Here is a 9,729-nt window from a genome sequence, read left to right as displayed (position 1 = left end):
TTTGAACAGTTCCTAAGATCTGTGGTTTGTCATGTCGACTAGGGGGTGGATCTTTGCTATAAAAGATCTGTTGCCATTATGTTGACACTCTCAGATAATTAATTTATAGACACTGAATTGATCTGAGAGTCAAAGGTCTATTGGTGAAGCTCATATTATTAAAATATTAAGTTTAAAGTATAACTCTGACTTGTGTGTGGTTTGTAAACTCTCCTTTCACTTAGTAATACAGGAAATTACCACGACAGTCTGCATTTAAAACAATGTTAACCCATTTTTGCTTGGCATTAGAAAAACTCCCTGGTCTTGGTGGTTGAATCTGTTAAGCACAATTTTACTCGTGAACTTATTTCGGCTAGCCATAACAAAGAGGTTATGCCTCCTCCCCAGCCATGTCAAGGGGACAAAATATGTCCCTCTAATCAATTTCTGTTTTTCATGGACTCTTGGAAGATTATGCCCCATTGGGGACGAAAATAGATTCAAATAAACACATTCCTCTGCCATGTTGACAACAATAGTAAGAGATGGATAACTTGCAGAAATATTTTCAAAATAACTTTATTTCTTTTTTGAAAGAGAAAGCTTGAAATGGGCTTGGTGTAATTAACTCAACAACCTCAAACACAGATCTAAGTTGAGATTTCTAAATGAACCAGAAAATCAATAGTTATATCTGGTGTTTTGTCAAAGTTAGCTGGCTAACTGAGTCAGGTTACCACGCTAGGGGTGAGATTATTTAGTTCAAGTTATTATTTGGGGGCAGATGGACATTTTAGTAGAATCATCAACATCACCACCATCAGTAGAATCATCATCACCACAAGCAGTAGAATCACCACCAGCAGTAGAATCATCACCACCATCAGTAGAATCATCAACATCACCACCAGCAGTAGAATCATCATCACCACAAGCAGTAGAATCACCACCAGCAGTAGAATCATCACCACCATCAGTAGAATCATCAACATCACCACCATCAGTAGAATCATCACCATCACCACCATCAGTAGAATCATCACCACCATCAGTAGAATCATCACCACCATCAGTAGAATCATCACCACCATCAGTAGAATCATCACCACCATCAGTAGAATCATCACCACCATCAGTAGAATCATCATCACCACCATCAGTAGAATCATCATCACCACCATCAGTAGAATCATCATCACCACCATCAGTAGAATCATCATCACCACCATCAGTAGAATCATCACCACCATCAGTAGAATCATCACCACCATCAGTAGAATCATCACCACCATCAGTAGAATCATCACCACCATCAGTAGAATCATCACCACCATCAGTAGAATCATCACCACCATCAGTAGAATCATCACCACCATCAGTAGAATCATCATCACCACCATCAGTAGAATCATCATCACCACCATCAGTAGAATCATCATCACCACCATCAGTAGAATCATCACCACCATCAGTAGAATCATCACCACCATCAGTAGAATCATCATCACCACCATCAGTAGAATCATCATCACCACCATCAGTAGAATCATCATCACCACCATCAGTAGAATCATCATCACCACCATCAGTAGAATCATCATCACCACCATCAGTAGAATCATCATCACCACCATCAGTAGAATCATCAACATCACCACCAGCAGTAGAATCATCATCACTACAAGCAGTAGAATCACCACAAGCAGTAGAATCACCACCAGCAGTAGAATCATCACCACCATCAGTAGAATCATCAACATCACCACCAGCAGTAGAATCATCATCACCACAAGCAGTAGAATCACCACCAGCAGTAGAATCATCACCACCATCAGTAGAATCATCAACATCACCACCATCAGTAGAATCATCAACATCACCACCATCAGTAGAATCATCACCATCACCACCATCAGTAGAATCATCACCACCATCAGTAGAATCATCACCACCATCAGTAGAATCATCACCACCATCAGTAGAATCATCACCACCATCAGTAGAATCATCACCACCATCAGTAGAATCATCACCACCATCAGTAGAATCATCATCACCACCATCAGTAGAATCATCATCACCACCATCAGTAGAATCATCATCACCACCATCAGTAGAATCATCATCATCACCACCATCAGTAGAATCATCAACATCACCACCAGCAGTAGAATCATCATCACCACAAGCAGCAGTAGAATCCTCACCACCAGCAGTAGATTCATCAACATCACCACCAGCAGTAGAATCATCATTACCACCAGCAGTGTAATCATCAACCTCGCCACCAGCAGTAGAATCATCACCACCATCAGTAGAATCATCACCACCAGCAGTAGAATCATCACCACCATCAGTAGAATCATCAACATCACCACCAGCAGTAGAATCATCATCACCACAAGCAGCAGTAGAATCCTCACCACCAGCAGTAGATTCATCAACATCACCACCAGCAGTAGAATCATCATTACCACCAGCAGTGTAATCATCAACCTCGCCACCAGCAGTAGAATCATCACCACCATCAGTAGAATCATCACCACCAGCAGTAGAATCATCAACATCACCACCAGCAGTAGAATCATCACAATCACCACCAGCAGTAGAATCATCATTACCACCAGCAGTGTAATCATCACCACCATCAGTAGAATCATCATCACCACCATCAGTAGAATCATCAACATCACCACCAGCAGTAGAATCACCACCAGCAGTAGAATCACCACCAGCAGTAGAATCACCACCAGCAGTAGAATCATCATCACCACCAGCAGTAGAATCATCATCACCACCAGCAGTAGAATCATCAACCTCGCCACCAGCAGTAGAATCATCACCACCAGCAGTAGAATCATCACCACCATCAGTAGAATCATCATCACCACCAGCAGTAGAATCACCACCAGCAGTAGAATCACCACCAGCAGTAGAATCACCACCAGCAGTAGAATCATCACCATCATCACCACCAGCAGTGGAATCATCATCATCACCACCAACAGTAGAATCATCACCATCAACAGTAGAATCCTCACCATCACCACCAACAGTAGAATCCTCACCATCACCACCAGCAGTAGCATCATCACCACCAACAGTAGAATCCTCACCATCACCACCAGCAGTAGCATCATCACCACCAGCAGTAGAATCATCAACATCACCACCAGCAGTAGAATCATCATCACCACAAGCAGTATAATCACCACCAGCAGTAGATTCATCAACATCACCACCAGCAGTAGAATCATCATTACCACCAGCAGTATAATCACCACCAGCAGTAGAATCATCACCACCATCAGTAGAATCATCAACATCACCACCAGCAGTAGAATCATCATCACCACAAGCAGTATAATCACCACCAGCAGTAGAATCATCAACCTCGCCACCAGCAGTAGAATCATCACCACCAGCAGTAGAATCATCAACCTCGCCACCAGCAGTAGAATCATCACCACCATCAGTAGAATCATCAACATCACCACCAGCAGTAGAATCATCATCACCACCAACAGTAGATTCATCAACATCACCACCAGCAGTAGAATCATCACCATCACCACCAGCAGTGGAACAATCACCACCAACAGAATCATCACCATCGACACCAGCAGAAGACTCATCATCATCACCACCAGCAGTAGAATCTTCACCATCACCACCAGCAGTAGAATCTTCACCATCACCACCAGCAGTAGAATCATCATCACCACAAGCAGTAGAATCATCACCATCACCACCAGCAGTAGAATCATCATCACCACAAGCAGTAAAATCACCACCAGCAGTAGAATCATCAACCTCACCACCAGCAGTAGAATCATCAACCTCGCCACCAGCAGTAGAATCATCAACCTCGCCACCAGCAGTAGAATCATCACCACCATCAGTAGAATCACCACCATCAGTAGAATCATCAACATCACCACCAGCAGTAGAATCATCACCATCACCACCAGCAGTAGAATCATCATCACCATCACCACCAGCAGTAGAATCATCACCATCGCCACCAGCAGTAGACTCATCACCATCACCACCAGCAGTAGAATCATCACCATCACCACCAGCAGTGGAACAATCACCACCAACAGAATCATCACCATCGACACCAGCAGAAGAATCATCACCACCCCCACCGGCAGTAGAATCATCATCACCACCAGCAGTAGAATCACCATCACCACAAGCAGTAGAATCATCACCATCACCACCAGCAGTAGAATCTTCATCACCACAAGCAGTAAAATCACCACCAGCAGTAGAATCATCAACCTCACCACCAGCAGTAGAATCATCAACCTCGCCACCAGCAGTAGAATCATCACCACCAGCAGTAGAATCATCATCACCACCAGCAGTAGAATCATCACCATCACCACCAGCAGTAGAATCATCAACATCACCACCAGCAGTAGAATCATCACCACCAGCAGTAGAATCATCACCACCATCAGTAGAAACATCACCACCAGTAGTAGAATCATCATCACCACAAGCAGTAGAATCACCACCAGCAGTAGAATCATCACCACCAGCAGTAGATTCATCAACATCACCACCTGCAGTAGAATCATCACCATCACCACCAGCAGTGTAATCATCACCATCACCACCAACAGTAGAATCATCACCATCAACAGTGAAATCATCACCATCACCAACAACAGTAGAATCACCATCAACAGTAGAATCCTCACCATCACCACCAACAGAATCATCACCACCAACAGTAGAATCATCACCATCACCACCAACAGTAGAATCAGCACCATCAACAGTAGAATCATCACCACCAGCAGTAGAATCATCACCACCAGCAGTAGAATCATCACCACCAGCAGTAGAATCATCACCACCAGCAGTAGAATCATCACCACCAGCAGTAGAATCATCAACAGCAGTGGAATCATCACCATCACCAGCAGTAGATTCATCAACATCACCACCAACAGAATCATCACCATCGACACCAGCAGAAGAATCATCACCACCCCCACCGGCAGTAGAATCATCACCACCAGTAGAAGAATCATCACCATACCCACCAACAGAATCATCACCATCACCACCAGCAGTATAATCACCACCAGCAGTAGAATCATCAACCTCGCCACCAGCAGTAGAATCATCACCACCATCAGTAGAATCATCACCACCAGCAGTAGAATCATCACCACCAGCAGTAGAATCATCAACAGCAGTGGAATCATCACCATCACCAGCAGTAGATTCATCAACATCACCACCAACAGAATCATCACCATCGACACCAGCAGAAGAATCATCACCACCCCCACCGGCAGTAGAATCATCACCACCAGCAGAAGAATCATCACCATGCCCACCAGCAGTAGAACCATCACCACCAACAGAATCATCACCATCACCACCAGCAGTAGAATCATCAACCTCGCCACCAGCAGTAGAATCATCACCACCAGCAGTAGAATCATCACCTCCATCAGTAGAATCATCACCACCAGCAGTAGAATCATCATCACCACAAGCAGTAGAATCACCACCAGCAGTAGAATCCTCACCACCAGCAGTAGATTCATCAACATCATCACCAGCAGTAGAATCATCATTACCACCAGCAGTGTAATCATCACCATCACCACCAGCAGTAGAATCATCACCATCACCACCACCAGTAGAATCATCATCACCACCACCAACAGTAGAATCCTCACCATCACCACCAACAGTAGAATCATCACCACCAAAAGTAGAATCATCACCATCACCACCAACAGTAGAATCATCACCATCACCACCAGCAGTAGAATCATCATCACCACAAGCAGTAAAATCACCACCAGCAGTAGAATCATCAACCTCACCACCAGCAGTAGAGTCATCAACCTCACCACCAGCAGTAGAATCATCAACCTTGCCACCAGCAGTAGAATCATCACCACCAGCAGTAGAATCATCAACCTCGCCACCAGCAGTAGAATCATCACCACCAGCAGTAGAATCATCATCATCACCACCAGCAGTAGAATCATCACCACCAGCAGTGTAATCATCACCATCACCACCAGCAGTGTAATCATCACCATCACCACCAACAGTAGAATCATCACCATCAACAGTAAAATCATCACCATCACCAACAACAGTAGAATCACCATCAACAGTAGAATCCTCACCATCACCACCAGCAGTGGAATCATCATCATCACCACCAACAGTAGAATCATCACCATCAACAGTAAAATCATCACCATCACCAACAACAGTAGAATCACCATCAACAGTAGAATCCTCACCATCACCACCAACAGAATCATCACCACCAACAGTAGAATCATCACCATCACCACCAACAGTAGAATCAGCACCATCAACAGTAGAATCCTCACCATCACCACCAGCAGTAGAATCATCACCACCAGCAGTAGAATCATCACCACCAGCAGTAGAATCATCAACAGCAGTGGAATCATCACCATCACCAGCAGTAGATTCATCAACATCACCACCAACAGAATCATCACCATCGACACCAGCAGAAGAATCATCACCACCCCCACCGGCAGTAGAATCATCACCACCAGCAGAAGAATCATCACCATGCCCACCAGCAGTAGAACCATCACCACCAACAGAATCATCACCATCACCACCAGCAGTAGAATCATCAACCTCGCCACCAGCAGTAGAATCATCACCACCAGCAGTAGAATCATCACCTCCATCAGTAGATTCATCAACATCATCACCAGCAGTAGAATCATCATTACCACCAGCAGTGTAATCATCATCACCACCACCAACAGTAGAATCCTCACCATCACCACCAACAGTAGAATCATCACCATCACCACCAGTAGAATCATCACCATCACCACCAACAGTAGAATCATCACCACCAACAGTAGAATCATCACCATCACCACCAGCAGTGGAAATATCATCATCACCACCAGCAGTAAAATCATCACCATCATCACCAACAGTAAAATCATCATCACCACCAACAGTAGAATCATCACCACCAGCAGTAGAATCATCAACAGCAGTGGAATCATCCCCATCACCATCAGCAGTAGAATCATCAACATCACCATCAGCAGTAGAATCATCAACATCACAATCAGCAGTAGAATCATCAACATCACCATCAGCAGTAGAATCATCAACATCACCATCAGCAGTAGAATCATCAACATCACCATCAGCAGTAGAATCATCAACATCACCATCAGCAGTAGAATCATCAACATCACCATCAGCAGTAGAATCATCAACATCACCACCAGCAGTAGAACAATCACCACCAACAGAATCATCACCATCAACACCAGCAGAAGAATCATCACCACCCCCACCGGCAGTAGAATCATCACCACAAGCAGTAGAATCACCACCAACAGAATCATCACCATCACCACCAGCAGTAGAATCATCAACATCGCCACCAGCAGTAGAATCATCAACATCGCCACCAGCAGTAGAATCATCGCCACCAGCAGTAGAATCATCACCACCAGCAGTAGATTCATCAACATCACCACCAGCAGTAGATTCATCGACATCACCACCAGCAGTATAATCACCACCACCAGCAGTAGATTCATCGACATCACCACCAGCAGTATAATCACCATCACCACCAGCAGTAGAATCATCAACATCACCACCAGCAATAGAATCATCAACATCACCACCAGCAGTAGAATCATCACCATCACCACCAGCAGTAGAACAATCACCACCAACAGAATCATCACCATCAACACCAGCAGAAGAATCATCACCACCCCCACCGGCAGTAGAATCATCACCACAAGCAGTAGAATCACCACCAACAGAATCATCACCATCACCACCAGCAGTAGAATCATCACCATCACCACCAGCAGTAGAATCATCAACATCGCCACCAGCAGTAGAATCATCAACATCACCACCAGCAGTAGAATCATCACCACCAGCAGTAGAATCATCACCACCAGCAGTAGAATCATCATCACCACCAGCAGTAGAATCATCATCACCATCGCCACCAGCAGTAGAATCATCATCACCATCGCCACCAGCAGTAGAATCATCAACATCGCCACCAGCAGTAGAATCATCAACATCACCACCAGCAGTAGATTCATCGACATCGCCACCAGCAGTAGAATCATCAACATCACCACCAGCAGTAGAATCATCAACATCACCACCAGCAGTAGAATCATCACCACCAACAGAATCATCACCATCACCACCAGCAGTAGAATCATCAACATCGCCACCAGCAGTAGAATCATCAACATCACCACCAGCAGTAGAATCATCACCACCAGCAGTAGAATCATCACCACCAGCAGTAGAATCATCATCGCCACCAGCAGTAGAATCATCATCACCATCGCCACCAGCAGTAGAATCATCACCATCGACACCAGCAGTAGAATCATCACCATCGACACCAGCAGTAGAATCATCAACATCGCCACCAGCAGTAGAATCATCAACATCACCACCAGCAGTAGAACAATCACCACCAACAGAATCATCACCATCAACACCAGCAGAAGAATCATCACCACCCCCACCGGCAGTAGAATCATCACCACAAGCAGCAGAATCACCACCAGCAGTGGAATCATCACCATGCCCGCCAGCATTAGAACTATCACCACCAACAGTAGAATAATCATCACCACCAGCAGTGGAATCAAAAGCATCAACAGTAGAAACATCACCACCAGCAGTGGAATCATCATTACCAGCAGTAGAATCATCACCAGCAGTGGAATCATCACCATCACCACCAGCAGAAGAATCAAAAACATCAACAGTAGAAACATCACCACCAGCAGTGGAATCATCATTACCAGCAGTGGAATCATTATCATCATCACTACCAGCAGTAGAATCATCAACATAACCACCAGCGGTAGAGCCATCACCACCGGCAGTAGAATCCTCACCATCACCACCAGCAGTGGAATCATCAACATCCAAAACAGCAGTAGAACCATCACCACCAACAGTAGAGTCATCACCACCAGCAGTAGATCTTCATCATCCTCACCACCAGCAGTAGAACTATCACCACCGACAGTAGAATCATCACCAGTAGTAGATCTTCATCATCCTCACCACCAGCAGTAGAATCATCCCCGCCAGCAGTAGAATCATCATCATCCTCACCACCAGCAGTAGAATCATCCCCACCAGCAGTAGAATCATCATCATCATCACCACCAGCAGTAGAATCATCATCACCACCAACAGTAGAATCATCACCACCAGCAGTAGAATCTTCACCATCAACAGTAGAATCATCAACATCCCCACAAGCAGTAGAATCATCATCACCACCAGCAGTAGAATCATCGTCATCACCACCAGCAGTAGAATCATCGTCATCACCACCAGCAGTAGAATCATCGTCATCACCACCAGCAGTAGAATCATCGTCATCACCACCAGCAGTGGTATCATCGTCATCACCACCAGCAGTAGAATCATCAACATCACCACCAGCAGTAGAATCCTCACCATCACCACCAGCAGTAGAATCCTCACCATCACCACCAGCAGTAGAATCCTCACCATCACCACCAGCAGTAGAATCACCAACATCACCACCAGCAGTAGAACCATCACCACTAACAGGATCATCACAACCAGCAGTAGAATCATCACCACCAGCAATAGAATCATCATCATCACCACCAGCAGTAGAATCATCACCACCATCAGTAGAATCATCAACATCACCAC

This window comes from Oncorhynchus keta, chromosome 35 (assembly GCF_023373465.1).
Source record: "Oncorhynchus keta strain PuntledgeMale-10-30-2019 chromosome 35, Oket_V2, whole genome shotgun sequence".
Taxonomy (NCBI): domain Eukaryota; kingdom Metazoa; phylum Chordata; class Actinopteri; order Salmoniformes; family Salmonidae; genus Oncorhynchus; species Oncorhynchus keta.
The sequence above is the reverse complement of the archived record's forward strand: the minus strand, read 5'-3'. Positions refer to the sequence as shown.